Source organism: Lissotriton helveticus, chromosome 3_1 (genome assembly GCF_964261635.1).
Source record: "Lissotriton helveticus chromosome 3_1, aLisHel1.1, whole genome shotgun sequence".
Lineage (NCBI taxonomy): Eukaryota > Metazoa > Chordata > Amphibia > Caudata > Salamandridae > Lissotriton > Lissotriton helveticus.
In genome coordinates, this window is record NC_136061.1 from 792,131,362 (window position 1) to 792,150,240 (window position 18,879).

The following is an 18,879-nucleotide window of genomic DNA, read 5'->3' on the forward strand; positions in this document are numbered from 1 at the left end:
ATGTCCTGCGGCCTGCCACACAATTGCCAATTATACTAAAAGTGGCTCAGGCGTACCAGACAAGGTGGTATGGTGAAGGACACCAGGGTAGCATATTATACATAGATGTTCATAAAGCGTAATTGAGGACAGGAGCCTGGAGGTCATGTTACCAGAAATGACCCATGCCCCAGCCTAGTATGTGTATAGTATATGTAATCGGGCTGATTCCTTGTCTTGTGGTATTTAAAATCATGTCAGATAAGGGAGTCAGACATACTGGATAGTCTGCAGTTCCCACAGTCCTTGAGTAGGAAATGCAAGCCATTGCTGAATGGTTACAGTCACCGAAGCATGGGCATGTGACATAATGGACTGGATGTAGACAGTATATGCCAATGTTATTTAGAAGGCTAGTTCAAGTCCAGGAATGTCTAGTATAGCATGATGGACTAGATGTAGGAAGCAAGTACATATAGATGATGTCTAGACCTATGATATTTAAAGGGCTAGTTGAAGCCAGGGGATGTCATTGTTTAAGCCTTCTTTCCATGTGCAGGGCGGTAAACCCACCTCTGTTCCCTCACGTGGAGTGGCCTGCTAAGGTCTATCTTCTGCTTCTTCATGACCTCCAGGACTACCCATTTCAGGTCCGTGTCTTTATGGTTCTGTTCCAGGAAATGTCTGGTGAGATTTGTGTTGCTTTTTTGCAGCTAATGGTGCTGCGATGTTCGTTGATACAGGTTTTGATTCTCCTGGTGGTCATACCCACGTACCTGAGGTTGCATGGGCATGTGAGAAGATATACCACGTTTTCTGTATTACAGTTGTGGTGCCAATGTCAACCGTCTTGGTGGTCACGGTTAGAGGGCATGCAACACATCCCCCACAGGCAGAGTGTCCTGTCGGTCTTTGGGTGTTCCATAAGGTAATTTGGTCATCTTCTCTGGGTTGGGGATCTTTTGCCCCCATCTCACAGGTTCTTACTTACTTAGGTGGTTCCCAGTCTTTTCCTGGGCCTTGAAGGATGTGCCAGTTCTTTCTTATGATTTTTTGTACAGCATTTGAGACTGGTGTAAATGTTGTGACACACACAACTCTGTCTGATTTCTCTTTCTCGTTGTTTTCCAGTAAAGCATCGCGGTTTACATTCCTTGCTTTCTTCTTTGCTTTCCTGATCAGTTTCCTGGGGTAGTGTCGGTCTTGTAATTTCTCTTCAAGCTCTTCGGCTTGTTCATGAAAATTTTACGTCTCTGAGCAGTTCCTGCATACCCTGAGGAACTGGCCAACTTGTAGGTTGTCCCTCAGAGCCTTTTGATGGTAGCTGTCATACAGTAATAGGCTGGTTTTATCTGTTGGTTTGTTGTGAACTTTAGTGCTGATGCCACCTGTGTTAATCGTGATGTCAAGGTCCAAGAAAACCGTATTGTTCTTGCTCATGGAGTGCATGAATCTCAAATGTTGATCCTTGGTGTTAATCCACTCCAAGAAATTGCTCGCTGTTTCTTCGTCCCTCCGCGACACTATGAAAATATCATTGATATAACGTTTCCATGTCCTCAGATTAGTAGAGAAGGGATCGCTTTAATGGAAGATGTGATCTTCTTCAAACTGGTGCCCATACCGGCATGCCAAGCTTGGGGAGAATGTGCTGCCCATAGATGTACCGGTGATTTGGTGGTACAGGGCGTCCTCAAATTCAAAGAAATTTTTCGTAAGGGCTACCTCTGCACATTCCATGATGAAGTGCGGTGGTGTGTGGAAGTTCCAATCTGTGTTTAATAAAATATGCTCCACAAATTCCAGGGTACGCCTCTGAGGGATGCTCGTGTACAATGCCTCAATGTCCATGGTAATGAACAGGTCTTCCGTGATGTTGGTCTCCTCTTCCCTCAAGAGGCATACAACGTCTTTCGTATCTCGTAGATAGGACTGTGACTTTTAGACTATTGGTTTAAGAAACCAGTCACAAAATTGTGACAGAGGCTCCAGGATGGATCCGATGCCGGACACAGTTGGTCGGCCAGGCGGTGGAAATTTCTCTTTGTGAATTTTAGGGAGGGTGTAAAACCTCGGTGTTCTGGGATTTTCATTCCAAGGAAGTCAGCCTCTTGTTTAGTGATCCAGTCATTTCACAGCACTTCTTCAACCATCCCCTTAATCTTAGTGGTGAGACGTCCTGTTGGGTCGTTCGAATATTTCTCATAGCTCGCTTCATACGCTAGAAGGGGGTTGCATTCTTCTCTGTACATTGACCTGTTCATCAGAACAATTGCGCCTCCCTTGTCGACTGGTTTGAGTGTGAGTTCTGTATTGTTTGTAAGTTTCTCCAGGGCCTGTTGTTCACGGCCAGTGAGATTTTGAAATCCCTTTTCCTTTGTGAAGTTGATTTTTTCTACTTCCTTTAGTACCACCTACTCAAAAGCTAAAATGTGGCAAGGGATTGTTTGTGTCGGAGGCATGAATGTGGACTTTTTGTGAGATGCCTGCACTGACAGACTAAACTGCACTAGCACTTGTGGCACCCCACTGGGAGTGGCTTCTTTGTAGTACTCTGTCTGATCGTGATGCCTAGTCTGACCCTCGCATCTCCCGGCCATTATGCCAACCATTCGCACAATTTCACATTTGTGCCTGTTTGCCCCGCTCAGGGTAATGGGGAACTTGGGGTAAGGGAAAGGTATAACTAGACAACAGGAAATATTCCCAACTTGGGGGACCTATTGCATGGGGCGATACGTCCAACCTACATATCATTCACTGTCCTTTGTTCATTGTTTAAAGGTAGTGGCTGTGCTTCTCTGCCAGCCGCTGTTGCTACGGCCGCCCGCTATTAGACTAGAGGTGCCGAGGGAGTCCCCTCACCCCGCCACCCGTAGTACTCCAGTCCGGTATACAGCCTAGTAATGTTGGGGGCACCTTACTGCGGTGTCTCGCTTGTCCATGGCAGTGTCCTCTGTCTGGATACTGAGGTCTCCGAGGATACATCACCCTGTAGCCTCCTCACAGTGGAGTGATCGTCATATCAGCGTGTCCACTGTTTGAGGTGTTACTATCGGAGGAGTGACTGAGCCATCACTGGAAGTGTTCGCATCATTAACTTCCTCCTCTGAAGTGAAGAGATGTGAGCCCTTTTCTCCATCTGAGCTTTCCCTTTAGCTCACCTCTGCGTCTGCTTGCACTGCTTTCCTGTGCTCTGCTATAAATTGCTCAAGGTCGGGGGAGTTCTTTGCAGAGGATTCAATATGTGGACTCAATTGTTTAAGGGTGACTCTTTTGTATTGCTGCTGTTGATGTCCGGAAGGCTGATGATTTTGTGTCTTCCCACGACCATCGAGACCAGCTAGTCGTTGATCCACCCAGTCATTCACTTCCGCAAGATCTTTAAAGAAGAGTGTGGTTCCATCGTGTATAATTTTGAGGCGGGCAGGGAATAAGAGAGCATATTCTACATGCTCTTGGTGCAGGGTACGTTTAACTTCCAGGAATAGCATAACTTGTTTGTCCTCAACTCAAAGCGACACCTGCTGTCTAGCAGCTCTGAGAACAGTATCCCGGTCTTGCTAATGAAACAACTTCAGTAGGAACGGTCGGGGTGACAAACCTGGAGGTGGTTTGCGTGCCGGGACCCGGTGCGCTCTCTCCACAGGAAAGAAAGGGATCAATTCCTTTGCCTGGGTGACCGTTTTGAGCCATGTTTCGATGTATTGAATAGGGTCGGACCCTTCTGCCCCCTCTGGCAGATTCAAGATGCGGATATTGCTCCGGCGGTAGCAGACTTCCAGGTCATCAGCTATGTTTTCCAGGATCTTCACCCTAGATTGCAGGTCTATCAGGGTATCTTGTTGTGACTGCACTTGCGGTTCTATGAGTTGGAGCATTTTTTCTCCCTGGTTTACTTTGTCTGCCAGCTTCATGTGGTTATCCCAGAGCAGGTTAAGATCTGTGGCCAGCTCTCCAATTCTGTTTTCCATGGTCACTCTTGAATGCTCGATTGCCGCTAAGACTTTGTACAATTTGACGGACATGGACGCTGTGTGGGAGGGCTCCCCCACCGACTGGGGGGTCTTGGGGTCTGGGGAGGTTGGTCTTGTGCTGACCGGTGCCTGTGATGCTCCTGTTATGCGTTGATACCCCATGTTGTTCTTTTACCTTGTTGTCATTTGTGGGAAGGCCTCCTCCCTGGGGATCTGAGGCAATATTATGGCAGCACGCAGGGCTGGTAGATGGGCTGCCGGGGGTCCCACCCCTTTGGAATCAATAGCAGGGTGTATTGGTGCTCTTGAGCTTGGGGGAGCTGGCAAGGGTGACCCACTGCGCCTGGGACGACCCTCTCCCATCTGGAACGATGCGCCTGGGAGATGTGTGACCGCCGCTTCCCCCACGATGGCTAATCTGGGCCTGGACTATACCGGGCACCTCGGTAGGTCAGAGCGGCCTGCCGCGACCAGGATATTCCCACCTCGTCCCAGTCTCCCGCCACGCGCCTCACAGCCTGGCACCATGCAGACAGGGCCTAGGGCCCTGCAGAGAGGGGAAGGGGTTGACGAGCTCGGCAGAGGCACTCTTCTTATTTCCGTGAGGTATCAAGTTCACTCCCTTATAGAGGGCCGAGGCAGCGGCGTGTCGGTGCTCAGGGCCAGAAAACGAGCGGTCAGGGGTCCCACCCCTGTTTGGGTCAACCACGGGCCTCAGCGATGCGCTGGTGCAACGGGAGAGCTGGTGAGGGCAAATGGTGGCTTCTGGGAGGATTCTCACCAACCAGGAACTGTACACCCAGAAGATGAGTGAATGGCTGCTTCCCCACAATGTTAAGGCTGGGCTAGGCCTAGGCTAGGTATTCCAGTGGGTCGAAGAAGCCCGCATCTCCCAAGAGGCCCCCCGCACGCCTCAAGTCCCAGCACCATGCGTGGGGAGGCCACAGTGCTTCAGTGTGGTGGGGCATAAGGTGAATCGGGGGCCCTGTGGTGGCAGTAGACAGGAATCCCTCTGACCAGACTCCCGAGCGCTCTGTTTCTGTGAAGGGCCGTCAGTGCCGGGTGGGCACAGCCATGTTGGCCTCGTTGCCGGGCAGCTGCCTAAGTCTCCTGTGGAGTGGGGACCGCATCTCGTCCAGCGATCCAGACATCAAACTGATCGCAGGAGGGTGGCACCGGCTCCGGTGCTGGTTTCAGCGGGTCTTGGGGTGATTAAGGCATTGATTTCCAAGGATTGTGTGGGCCGCCGAGCAGAGCACTAAGCAAGTACATCCGCCATTTTGGCTGGCTTGGCCGTATTTAAACATGTTTATGTTTGATTATGTTTATGTATAGTATATTTGAAGAGTGTGAGCATTCACCCACACTGGGGTATCTTGGCTCTAAAACAAGTCCTAGACAGATGACCATCGTCCATTGCATGGATAAACCACCATTAGATCCGAGGGAATAGCCAGATCCTAAGATGTTTCCTAAATCTGAGAAAATCTAGTTCATCCCTAAGAGACTCTGGAAGCAAATTCTCACTCGGGCTGGCAACAGTCTTTCAATGAAACTTAGGGATCACCAAATTGAAGTGGGATGCTGGCCCCAGTGTGCATGATAGAAAATACTGCATGAAACAACTGGTATGGTATGATATACCTGGTGAATAGACCATTTTATGGTCCAATCAAAAGAAATTGAACTCAATTCTTTGTTTAACCAGTAGCGAATGTAGTTGAGCCAAGATAGGAGAAATACGAGATCTCTGATGGAGACCACAGGCTAACCTAGCTGCAAAGTTCTGAATCAATTGTATTTTTCATGTAAGATGCAGAGGGGAGCCCAAATAAATTCCATTACAGTTAGCTAAAAGAAATTAACTAAATGTTTGAACATTTAAATCTTTTGAATAAGGATGAACAGTTAAAGCACAGATTTCAATCAATCCAGCTGGAGCAGGCAAGATTAGACGACAGTAGACACTTTGCCATCCAGAGATAAAGAAGTGTCAATATTGATGCCAAGATTTTTGTTTTCAACACAGGAATCAGAGAGGGGCAAGGGTCCAAGCTAGAAGACTATCGGTTCGCTGCTAGAGGTGCAGAGTGCTTGGATGACCATGAATCTCTGTTTTGGAACTATTCAATTTGTGGTGGTTACAATTCATCCAAAGGGGAACAATGGTCAAACAAGTATGCAAGTTGCTTGAGGTTTTGGTAGTGTCACATTGGAATCTGGCAATAATGTATGTGTTATATGCATAAAGAAAATAAACTCACTCCGATTCAATTAGATTTAATTTATTTTATTTTATTTATGCGATATTATATAGCGCAAACTTTACCCGAAGGTGTCAGAGCGCTTTACATAAGGACCAGTTGAAAAACATAAGGACTTAGGATTACATGCGTTACATAAAGGATACAAACAGAAAAAAATTGCAAATGTACAAGATGTAGAGTCACACAAGGAGATACAAATGGATATGCTCTAAGAGTCACATAGGAATGGTAGATAGTCCAAAGGTCTACTGCATATACTAGTGATTAGAGTTATCTCTATATACATAGGGAAGGGATATGACTTGATATACTCTAAGAGTCACATAGGAATGGTAGATAGTACAAAGGTCTACTGCATAAACTAGTGATTAGAGTTATCTCTATATACATAGGGAAGGGATACAAATGGATATACTCTAAGAGTCACATAGGAATGGTAGAGAGCACAACGGTCTACTGCATATACTAGTGATTAGAGTTATCTCTATATACATAGGGAATGAATATGACTGGATATTCTCTAAGAGTCACATAGGAATGGTAGAGAGCACAGCGGTCTACTGCATTTACTAGTGATTAGAATTATCTCTTTATACAAAGGGAAGGGATATCACTGGATATACTCTAAGAGTCACATAGGAATGGTAGATGGTACAAAGGTCTACTGCATATACTAGTGATTAGAGTTATTTCTATATACAGAAAAGCAGAGTTCCATAAGTGGGGTCGGAGGGGGGATGCAGTCACAGCACAAAGGGAGGGTGGGAGGTTCACACAATAAAACATTACAAAACAGGGGGTAGGGAAATAAGAAAACTCGAGGATGGCGCAGGGTGAGGTAACGAAAAGCAGTGGGATGGTTTCAAGAGAGACTGAAAGTAAGAGACAAGAACAATTTAAGGGGCAGGGGAAGGAAGAGGGGGGACAGAGAGAAAGGGAAAGGAAGGCAGAAAAAGGACAGGAAAGGTAGAGCGAGACAAAACGAGCAAGACAGCGAGGGGTGGTTCGGAGGCACAGGAGAGACAACAGAAAGGTCGCCGGGACAGAGGAAGAGGCCAGAGATCGCTAAAATGGCGGATCAGGAGAGGGGCAGTAGAAGAAGAGAGCCATAAAAAGAAAATGGCGGGAGCACCAAGGTCCAAGTCCGACATTCAAGGTGGAGGGTCACCACAGCCAGCAAGTCCGGAGGGAGAAAGGCAGTCGGCCCACGTCCACAGCCGCCCCATCCATGAGCAGCGGGGGCAGAGGTGTTCAATCCGGAGACCAGGGGTCAGGGAACAAAGGCAGCGGGCGCCAAGGCAGCTGTCGGCAGAACGGGAGGCGGCAAAGTCTAAAAATAATGTCAAAGGAAAGCAGGAAGGGGCGTCTCACCAGGACGAATTGCAGAAAAATGGGCTCAAGAGTGGTTGCGGAGAGCCGTACAGACTCTAAACCTCCCCCGTGACCCAAATCGGCCCAAGGTCTAGCAAAGAGGCGAGCGGCGAAGCTAGAAGAATCGGAGGGGGCTCCTCTCCGATAAGGTTAAGGAGTGAAGAGCTCAGAGCAGCCACGGAGAGCGGCGCCGGCACCCTCTCACCTCGGTTGTGTCTGAAAGTCAATCCATCAGTCCCGTGACGAGGCAAAGCAGACACGCCGGCTGAAGAGAAAGGAAGTAGCAATCGGGCCGCCCAGAGACAAGATGGGGAGTCTCCGCCCGGCTCCTCTGCAACCCTCCGGAGAGACGAGTTTGGTATCGGGCATCGGACACAGAGCCACAAAGCGAAGGGGCCTGTCCAGTGCTCCAAACCGGGCAATGAAGAGGATATGACAAAGACTAGCAGCGGAGTCTGGAGGGGAGCAATGCCCTATGCCCTGCTGCGTAGGTGTCGGTCGCGGCAAGATACCTGGGCCGGACAACCCGAGCAGAGCAGCTCCACCGGACATCGGCCATGCTGGCTCAGGAACTCCGCAGGAGAAAAGCCTCAAGCGCCAGCTCCGACGAACATCTCGGGCTCAAAAGCGCTGGAATGGGGCCTCGAGGAGCAACAAGGACCCAGGTGAGCAGGCCATCCCCGGGGGAGGTGGTAATCCGGGGAATACAGCCTAAAAGGCCGTGTCTGGCCGGGAGCTCCCGGCCGGAACTCCTCACCAGGCGGCCATCTTGGAGACGAGCCAAAGGAATTAGATAAAGATTTAAAAAAAGCAAGAGAATAGATCCCTGAGGGACACCATATGAGCAAAGCACGGAAGAGGATTTGAAAGGGGTCAACCTGACTCAAAAGGATCTGTTTGTTAAAAAATCTTTGAGCGAACACCATACCTCGAATTCCAAGCTGAGCAAACCTTGGAAGAAGAATGGTGCAGTTGACAGTGTCAGAAGCCACAGTTAGATCCATAAGGAACAACGTGGTGGGAATGTTAGAATCTGCAGAAGATTGCAGATTATCAAGTACTGTGACAATAGTAAGTTTTGCACCAGATGAATGAAGTCACTATTTGAGACAAAGCCGGACAGTTGTTGAACCACAGCTTTCTTTAACAGTATACCGAGAAAGAGTAACTGGAAGATAGGTCAATATTTGGATAGAACTTCAGAGTCCAAATAAGGCTTCTTCAGCATTGGGAAGACCAATACCACTTTAAACATCTCTGCTACACAGCCGTCCAGTAAAGGAGAGTTAATACCATCTCTGACCTAGATAGGGCCAAATATTAAGTACTCTTTATATAAGCTAGCAGGTAGAGGATCAGATGGAGAGCCAGAGGCCTGCTATTGGTTAGCTGGGACAGAAAATCTTTGTCATTAAGAGGTGTAATTTCAGAAAGTGAAATAATCTTTATTTAATAATCTGGGCAGTGGAAAACAAGGCGAATTAAAGGTGCTGAAATGGAAGATTGGATATCTTCAATTGTATGCATAACAGATCAACAATCTGATTACATTTCTCAGTGGAGTTAATAGTCTACCCTTGTGGGGGCTCCGTTAAGGCTTTAAATAACTGAGAAAAGAGCTTGAGAAATGTTAGGAGCATTAGTGATGTTTTTCACAATATAAAGGATCTTTAGCTAACCTGATCACGATAAGGTATGCAACATTGAAATTGATCCACTCCATTTTGGTAGTGGGAATGCAGCCATGCCTTCATGGATGTAAACATGTAGGTAAGTCTGTGCATCTATGTGTACATGTATGTTTGTTTTTCCAATAGAAGCTGGCACCCATACCTTCCTGCAAGAAAGTATGCATAGAGGTATTGATATATGTGCATAGGTGTTAGAAAGTGGGTTTCTGGTTGGCAGAGGTATGCGTGCTGTCCAAGCAGAAACCACAATCCTAGCCAGGGAAAGCATAGTGCATACTAAAACTGTACTTGTGCTCACCCTCTGGTATTTTTTTTTATTCCTGTTTATTTTTTATTTAGAATTATTTTTTATATAGTCCTCATTTGCCTTGGGAAGAAAACAAAAGAAAAATGTGCACTGAGGTCCCCCTTAACACAGCACCAGCCAGAGTTCTTTGTTTTGAGCCAAGGATGGATCACTTTACACACAACTTCTCCATCCGTGGTTAACTCAGTCTAACAAAGCCATCTGTGAAGCAACCACCGGAGTAGTGAAGTACTATAGTATAAAGGCCTAATCATAGGAATGTGCACAGTATTTGTGCATACACACACATACACACAGAAACACAGTGAAAACACCACAAAAGTACTCCAGAGCAGTTTGGAACGATAGCCAATATTTATCTGAGCAAAACGAAACCAAAATGATAAAGATCCAACATACTCAAGTCAAGTTATGAATTTTCAAGATTAAACAAAAATGCAGTGCTTAGAAATCAATAGCTCCAATTGGGGTGATCTGTCCATGCTTGACAGGGGCAAAGCCAAAAGTTCAGTCTGACTGCGATGGAGCACGGGCTGGATTCAGGAGCCACACAGACCCGCTGACAGTGCCTTGGTTGCGTCGAGGCTCGGAGATGATGCATCAAACAAAGGAGGGGATGCATCGCTGGCGATGGCAACGCGTTTTTATCAAAGCCGAGCAACGTCGTAGATGTGTCAATGTCAAGAGTGATGTGCATCAGGCGGAGGCGTTGGGGTCGAACAGCTGGGCTGTTGGTGATGTGTGCAGCACACAAGCGATGCATTGGCGCGCGCAGCCAGACAAGACCAGGGATGCGTTAGAGTATTGGGATGATGTGTTGCAGATGTCAGTGGTGTGGTGTCCAAGACTCGTGCAGCAGTGGTGATGCAGAGGCTGCATTGTACCTCATGGACGTTGCATCATACAGTTTGCGAGTCCAAGACTCGTGCAGCAGTGGTGATGCAGAGGCTGCATTGTACCTCATGGACGTTGCATCATACAGTTTGCGAGTGGTGTCCATGGCTTCAGTGCTTCCTTGCCCATTCCTGCCCCGGCTCCAGGCTCACTACAGGAGGGTATGCAACCCTTTGTGTGGGGAAAGGCAGAGTCCCATTCAGGTGAAAGTGCCAGCTCTTCCATCTCACTCTAGCTCAGAAAGATCCATCAGCCTGGTGATGGGCCATCAAGTTGTGAGTGGCACACCTCAGCTTCCTTTGTGTGTGACTGTCTAGAAGGAATTCACAAAGCCCAGCTGTCACCCAACGCAGACGTGTATTTCAGAGACAGGCAGAAGGCACAGAACTGTAAAAGTAAGAAAATGTCAACTTTCTAAAAGTGGCATTTTCTGATGTGCAATTTAAAAACCAACTTCAGTCCAGAGAAATCAAACTTACTTTTCCTATTTTTTTCCAATGGGAAGTTACACTTGAAAAATGTTACAAGGCAGCTTCAATGCTAACCTATGGGAGAGATCGGGCTTGCAGTAGAGAAAAAACTAATTTAATAGTTTTTCACTACCAGGACATGTAAAACCTAAAAGTACATGTCGGACTTTTTAAATACACAGCAACCTGCCCTTAAGGCTGCCTAGGGCCTGCATTAGGATTGACTTATATGTAATAAAATGGAAGGTTTGGTCCTGACAAGTAGGTCATTTTGTCAGGTTAAAATGGCAGTTTAAAACTGCACACAGTCTCCACAGTAGTAGTCCTGAGACATGTTTAAAGAGCTATTCATGTGGCGGACACAGTCAGTGCTGCAGGCCTACTATAAGTATTTGATTTACTGTCCCTGGGCACATGTGATGCACTATACAAGGAACATTTCAGTAAATCAAATATGCCAATTATGAAGAAACCAAATACCATTACATTTTAGACACAGAGAGCCGGCCCTTTGGCACTGGTCAGCAGTGAAAAAGCGCACAAAAGCTTAAAGCCAGTAAAAATGAAGTACAGCACACAATCAAAACAAGAGGTCAGAAAGCAAAAAGTCAGTAACAATAGGTTTCTCATCACCTTCCCCTCCGTACCATTCCCCACCCCTAGGGGAATGACAGGAGGTCAGGGTATCTGCTTTAGTTAGTCATAACCATGTAACTCTACTGTGCTCTTTGCTTGAGAATTGTGCTGGAAATGGACCACTCCTCACAATCTTTGTTGGTTCTCGCTCACACACTACGCTTGCGTACATGGTGCAGTTTTGTTCAATTTAAGCCACCAATATTCCCAACATCATCCATCAGTGTTTTTTACATTGTACAAAAAGCTATTATGCATTTCAGAAAAGTCTTTGAAACTTACAAAATGACTTTCGTGATCCTTACTGAGTTGCAAAACAGAATTTGAAGCGGGCAGTGTGTTTCCTAACAAAACATGAATGCACGGATGGAGGTTTGCTGTTCCTATGCTGCAGTATTTGGAAGGGGGTCACCAAATGCATCCTGTCTTATTAATATTTCTGAGGTATTTTGCAACATCACTTGAACATACATTTTGCAATGTGATTGTTTAGTACATTGGTCACATTGCAAAATTGAAGCCTGTTTGCAAACTACTCGGGCATGATTCACGGAGGTAAATGTATACAACAACAGGTCTGCCTTTTCATGTGCGGGGTTCTCCACCATAAACGAAAAAACGTAAATAAGTAAACTTACACAAAAGCGTACATTTACCTTTGTGAATCAGGCACAATGTGTTCAATTTGCACCTTCTTGTTTCCATTCAAAGCTTGTTACATGTCAATTAGATGCTAAATTAAAGTACAGTGCATGAAAATAGTTTTTGTGACGTAAAGTAAATAAGATATACATTAGTGTTTTACAAAAGTTACAATTTGCAAAAGAAGAAATGGCGTATAATAGCCAACATTCTGTGCTTTAACTTTGATTATAAATTGTATGTTCTATCCAACAACAGCTAAAAAAGAAACAGTCATTTGTATTTCAAATCATTTGGCGCACCTTCTACGCAATGCTGACATGCAGTAAAGGGTGGATCTGGAAAGAGTCAAACAAAGAGTGAAAACATAAAGACATTCTCAGCTAAAAAGCTGCTGATGAAAGCAATTCCTTTCCAGCTGGACAGGGATCAAGTGCTTGCTTGTCATAGCATTCAATGCTGCTCAATCAGGGCTGCTTCCTGCAACAAAAAGACAACGTAAGTGCGGCTAATCATCTCTTATACAACTTCATATTTGCAGATACCTACCTTCTTAACGTCAGCTACTGTCCATTATCTGTCCCAAGTAGCACAAAGACCAGGACCGTTATTAAACAAAACGACGAGTTTCTTCTTATGGCTGTAGTGAGCAAGGAGTTGGTGTTTGTGTCTGTGATATGTCTATTTATGTTACGGTAAGTAGTGCTTTGTTCGGGCAGGTATTTGCAGGTGGTGGACATCAGCACTCATTTTGGATTACCTGGACTGAGCCAGACTTTAACCTAGAATAGGAGAGAGAAAGGGAGAAAGAAGGATTGAGAAGGGATTCGGCTGGACTGGCCATAGCGGGCATCGGGCGTTTTCCTGGGAGGCTGGTAGGGTGATGGTCGGTTTTGCAGCAGTGCGGGCCGTTTTTGTAACTGGGGGCCGGTACCGCATTATCTGCCCCCAGTAACAAAAGCAGCAGTGATTCACACTTGCACCTCCCCAACCCACCTCTGCTCCCCACTCCTCCGGGCGGGACTTGCGAGGACTGCTTTGGGTTCCAAGACCGGCCCAGTATATAAAGAGAGGTAGTAAAAGATGACAGAAGACATAGATGTTGGGTGAAGTCATGACTTTGCAGTACTGGTATTCTGTAATCTCTGGCATTCTCAAGTGCTAACGGTGGCTTCTTAAGAACAATTTTGAGTGCATTTACTTATGTGTTTATACAAATAAAGTACTAGGCATCAGTAGGGTGTGTAGAAAAGTTAGACAGTTCCCTGAAACGGTACAACTACAATAGGTGAAACAGTATTCCTCACTGACCTGTCAATGAAAGAAATTGAAAAAATAGCCCCTGATGGTTATGTTAAACTTTGATAAATGTACGCATTCAACTCTGGCCAATGTTCAGTTAAATCTTTAAAAAAAGAAATATACAAAATACACCGTGTAGAACTGGCTAGAACTCAAATAAAAGTTGACTTTATGAAGCTGATGGGATTGCATCCTAGTCCGATTTGGTATTTTTCAGTTCAGAATGGTGATTTAAAATCAGGAATGACTGTGCCAGATAATATCAATTGCCTCGAAAGAAGAGTGCATTGTGTGCGAAAGTGTAGATTTCAAAGGTTATGAATGTGTTACAAAAAGGTTTATCAAATGCATGGAAAACGTTATTGATCATGATCGGGCTAAATATAGACACATTTCTAAAATATGAATGACCTAAATCCCTAAAATCTGAGAAATATTTGAAAATAGTTTATTGGAAATGTTTTTGAGATCAAAATTCAGTCTGACAGCCTTCTTATTCATGTGGATAATATACAATTATGAAATGAGCCAATTACACAAACGCCCAGTTCATTCGATATTTCCTATGCTGCAGTACATTCATTTAGCCATGACACTAATGGTTCATATTTTTAAAGAGTCCTAAAATGTGATTGACTCCCTTTGCCACAGCACACGTTAACTGATTTGGACGTTTTAAACTCTGCTCAAGTTTTCTTTAAATAAGTGAGCAACTTTGTATAGTTTAATATAAATCACCTAAAGATGTAAATTAATAATCGTGCGCTACTCTTCATGCTTAATGAATGACCAACAACTATGGGCACAATTTTTCAAAGAGAAAATCCTCAAAAATATATAAATTTCTCCTGGAAGAATTTAATTAAGTTTCACATTTAGAAGGTATACTTTTTTATAATAATATTTGCCCGCAAGAAACAAGTTCAAGCTGAAAATATATTGCAGTAGATAGTATTTCCTCAAACTAGTATCCTTATAATATCGCACATGAATTTTGAATGCAAGACATGTCCTCTTTTTCAGTTATCAAGTTAGATAATAGCAAGGGAATTTGATTGATTTTAATGAAAGTTAGTGGAATTCCCATCACATTTATTAAGGAATGCAATGGCACACACTTCAGCATTCGCTCACCTTGCAGTGGACTCCCGGATCCTGATGAAATTTAATTGGCTGCCAACACTTCAACCAGGAACTTGGCTTGAATCTAAGTCCCACAAAAAAGTAAAAAAATAAAGAAAAGGGAGTAGTGTAGGAATACCCCAACACCCCAGTTATGGTGGGCATCCCAGTGATTGGATTAGATTTTGCTTTAAATTCATGGGTAGACCAGCAGAGCTGCTGCAAATTTCTTTAAAAAGATGCACATACTCCCGTGTGTCTTTTTCATGAATCCCCTTGGTGGGCCAAACCCCTGGAGCAGTGTTGTATAATAATGTGGGGGTGCCCATGGGGCACCCCCCAAGCCCAAGGGACCACCAGCTCCCTGAGACAAACATAGGTAAACTATTGTGGGGAGCCCACACAGCCCCCCTAGAGCCCTAGGGACAGCCACCTCCCCAGAGCTATTTAATGAGTTACTACAGAGGAGGCCTGTATGCCCTCTCCTGCAGCCCCGGGGTTCGCACCCTGCCTGGGGCTTTATGTTTAAAGAAAGCAGGGACCACGTGAAACCCCCACAGCCCCGGGGGCTGCCACATCCCCAAGGCTTTAAATATAAATAATGCTGGGGGGCAAGGAGACTCCCCCACACCCCCAAGACCACCATTTCCCTGGGACTTAACTTTAATTAATGGGGGGCCATGTAGACCTCCTCACGCCCGGGAACTGCCTCTTCCTCGGGTCAATTAACATAGAAATGTGGGCAGCCTGCATGTGCCCCTCACAGCCCCAGGGACCTCCACCTCCCTGTGGAAGTTACCATCAAAATGCAGAGTGGCCCACGCAGAACTATCTCAGCCCCGGGACCTCCACCTCCTCAGGGCGCAAATAATGTAATGGAGGGGGTCCATTGCAGACCCCCTCCCCAGGGACCGCAACCTCCACGCGTCTAAAGTGTAGATTTAAGATGGGCTATGTGGCCCCCCCTCCTAGAGCCAAAGATAGCTCTGTCGACTGCGGCCCCCCAGGTCTGGCTCCTGCTATGTTCCGGATGCCCACCCAACCGGGGATGGGATTTCCAAGCCGAAATTGGCACAGGAAGGGGGCCACATTGACCCCCTCCCATTAAATAGGTAATTATGAAAATAATTTAAAAAGAGGTGGGTGAAATGTTAAAAAATATATACATATAAATGTTTTTTCCTTTTTTTCCTTTTTTCTTTTTTCCTTTTTCCTTTTTCTTCTTCTCTTTTTTCTTTTCTGAAAAATGTGCTATATGAATGTATTAATTGATTGATTTTGATGATGAGGTAATTTTTGAAATATGTCAATTTACAGTGCGGGAAGAATTCAGTTGTACAAGACATAGTAATCAATATTGGAGTGGTTTTGTATGTGGGCAATCATTGGGTTGCCATTGCCGATCCACGGCTAGATCATGAACAGTTTGAAACTATATGAACCTAAAACAGTCCAATTTGATATAAGAAGGTGAAGATAATCGAATATAATTATATGACACACTTACTATTTAGGTGGCGTCATTATTGCAACTTCACCACTCCAATATTCTATGTAGTACTATCTGATCGGGAGATCACGTTAATCAACTGGGACAGAATGCAACACAATCAAGTGTTGCAATTGCCGATCCACGGCAAGAGCAAACTATTTGGGAATCAAGTGTAACAGAACTGTAACATACCCTTAATCTCACAATAAGTGCATTATGTAACTATGTTAGATAAACATGTTCAAAGATGGCGCCCGTATGAGAATACGAGGTACAGTCCCTTATTTATGTTACTTCCAGACAACTCTCGCGCTTTAAAAATGGTGCCGCGAAATGTATTCTCCATGACACTGACGAAGGGAGCCTTTCCCGAAACGCGTTTGTTTAAAATAAAAGTTTGGCGTTCAAAGCTTTTGACCCCGCGAGTGCTGCGTGTCTTTTTTGGCAGGATTAAAAAGACATTGGTTGGAGCTTGAATATATATATATATATATTAATTAAAAAAACAAGAATACTGGGACATTATAGTTAAGCTCATACAAAATCAGAGAAATTCAGCCATACAGACACTTATATACCTTTTCAGTCACCCATTCAGCCACTCATGCACCCTCTCATTCATCAATTACAGCCACCAAAACACACACACACACACTCACCTATACAGTTACTCATTCACCCCCTCATTCACTATTACATCCACTTACATGCTCACTCACTCACCCATACAGATACTCATGCAGCCACTCACTCATGTATACAGTTTCTCACATACCCACTCACTCTTCTATACACAGCTTACATACCTACTTACTCACCCATTGCGGCACTTCCACAGTCACTTAAGTTAGTATACATGTTTAACAATCAGTAACTTTTTAGAAAAAACTCACAATCGCTGGATGATGTCATCACTGATGTAATTTGAGATGTCATCAGTGATGTCAGTTGAGATGTCTTTTGTGATGTCATCAGAGATGTCACTGACCATGGCATGAGTGGTGTAATGTGGGAGGTCACAAGCATTGCATTGCAGGGTGTAAGTTATAGTTAGATCAGCTAACTATAACTGCTGAATTCCTCTGGTTTTGTACAAGTGAAATGAGAGCCTAACTATAATGTCCTTGTAACCTTTGTTTTTTTCAGTGAATGTCTAAGGTTTTTCCAGGGTTTTTTTTTATCCTATTTCCTAACTATAACGAATATATACGCTGAAAAAAACAAAGTTTACAGCCCAGTGAGGTTATCGTTATGAATTAGAATTAAAAAACCTTAAAAATTCAATGAAAAAAACACAGGTTTCAGGGACATTTATGTTAGGCTCAGATTGCACACGTACAAAACCATATGCCCAACAATGCACTGCTTATGACCCCACATATTTCATCACTCATGACATGGTCAGCGGCATCACTGATGATATCTCAAATGGCATCACTGATGACATAACCCAGGAAAGTAAACATCAATATACTCCAGGAAATACCATTTAGGTTTTAAAAACTAAGAAGAAGATACAGATAAGTGGGTGTGTGAGTAGCTGTATGGGTGAGTGAGTGACTGTGTGAGCAGTTGTTTGGATCATTGGGCGTGTGAGTGGTTGTATAGGTGTGTTAATAGCTGTGTGGGTATGTGAGTGGGTGGCTGTGTGGTTGAATGGGAGTGTGACTGGGTGTGTGACTGGTTGTATGAGTATGTGAGTTGGTGTGTGAGTAGCTGCATGGGTGAGTGAGTGCATGTATGAGTGCCTGTATGGGCGAGTGACTACATATGTAAGTAGTTGTATGGATGTTTGAGTGGGTGTGTATGTGGCTGTATGATTGGTTGTGGGGGTGACTCTAAGGCTAAGTGAGTGGTTGCATGATTGGCTGTATGGATAAGTGAGTGGGTTTGTGAGTAGTTGTATGGGTCTGTGAATGTGTATGTGAGTGTATGTTTGCACATATGAGTGGGTGTATGAGAAGCTGCATGGTGGTGTGAGTAGATGTGTTGATGATATCATCAATTATGCCATTTGAGATATCAACAGTGATGTCATCACTGATGTCACTGACCATGTCATGTGTGATGTAATATGTGAGGTCATAAGCAGTGCACTGCGGGGGCGTAAGTTATAGTTAGCCCAGGTAACTATAACTGCTGAATTTCTATGGTTTTGTACATGTGTAATCTGAGCCTAACCATAACGTCCGTGTAACCTTTGGTTCTTTTCATTGAATTTCTAAGTTTAAAAAAAATTCTATTTCCTAACTATAATGTCCCTGTAACCTTTGTTTTTTTCTGCGAATTTCAAAGGTTTCTTCTATTCTATTTCCTAAATGTAACACCCCTTTAACCTTTGTTTTTTTCAGTGAATTTCTAAGGTTTTAAAATTTTACTTCCTAAATAAAACATGTAATCTTTGAAAGTGGGTCTGTTAGTGACTGAATAGGTTGCCCAGCGGGTGTTTAAGTGGCTTTATGGGACTGTGAATGGGTGTGTGATTGTTTTTTTGGTGACTGAGTCAATCTGTAACTGTAGATATATACTTCACAGAGTAAGTGATTTGCTATATAGGTCTTTGAGTGGATGTGTCTGTATTGGTTGCTTATTGGGTGTATGAGGGGTTTGTGTCTATTACTGGGTGTGTTAATGTCTCTATCAGTGTATGAGATTTTGTGAGCAGCAAAGTTTTAGCTTCTATACTCTGTAGTGATCGTTGTTAATATATTTCTCAGTGGGGAGTACAT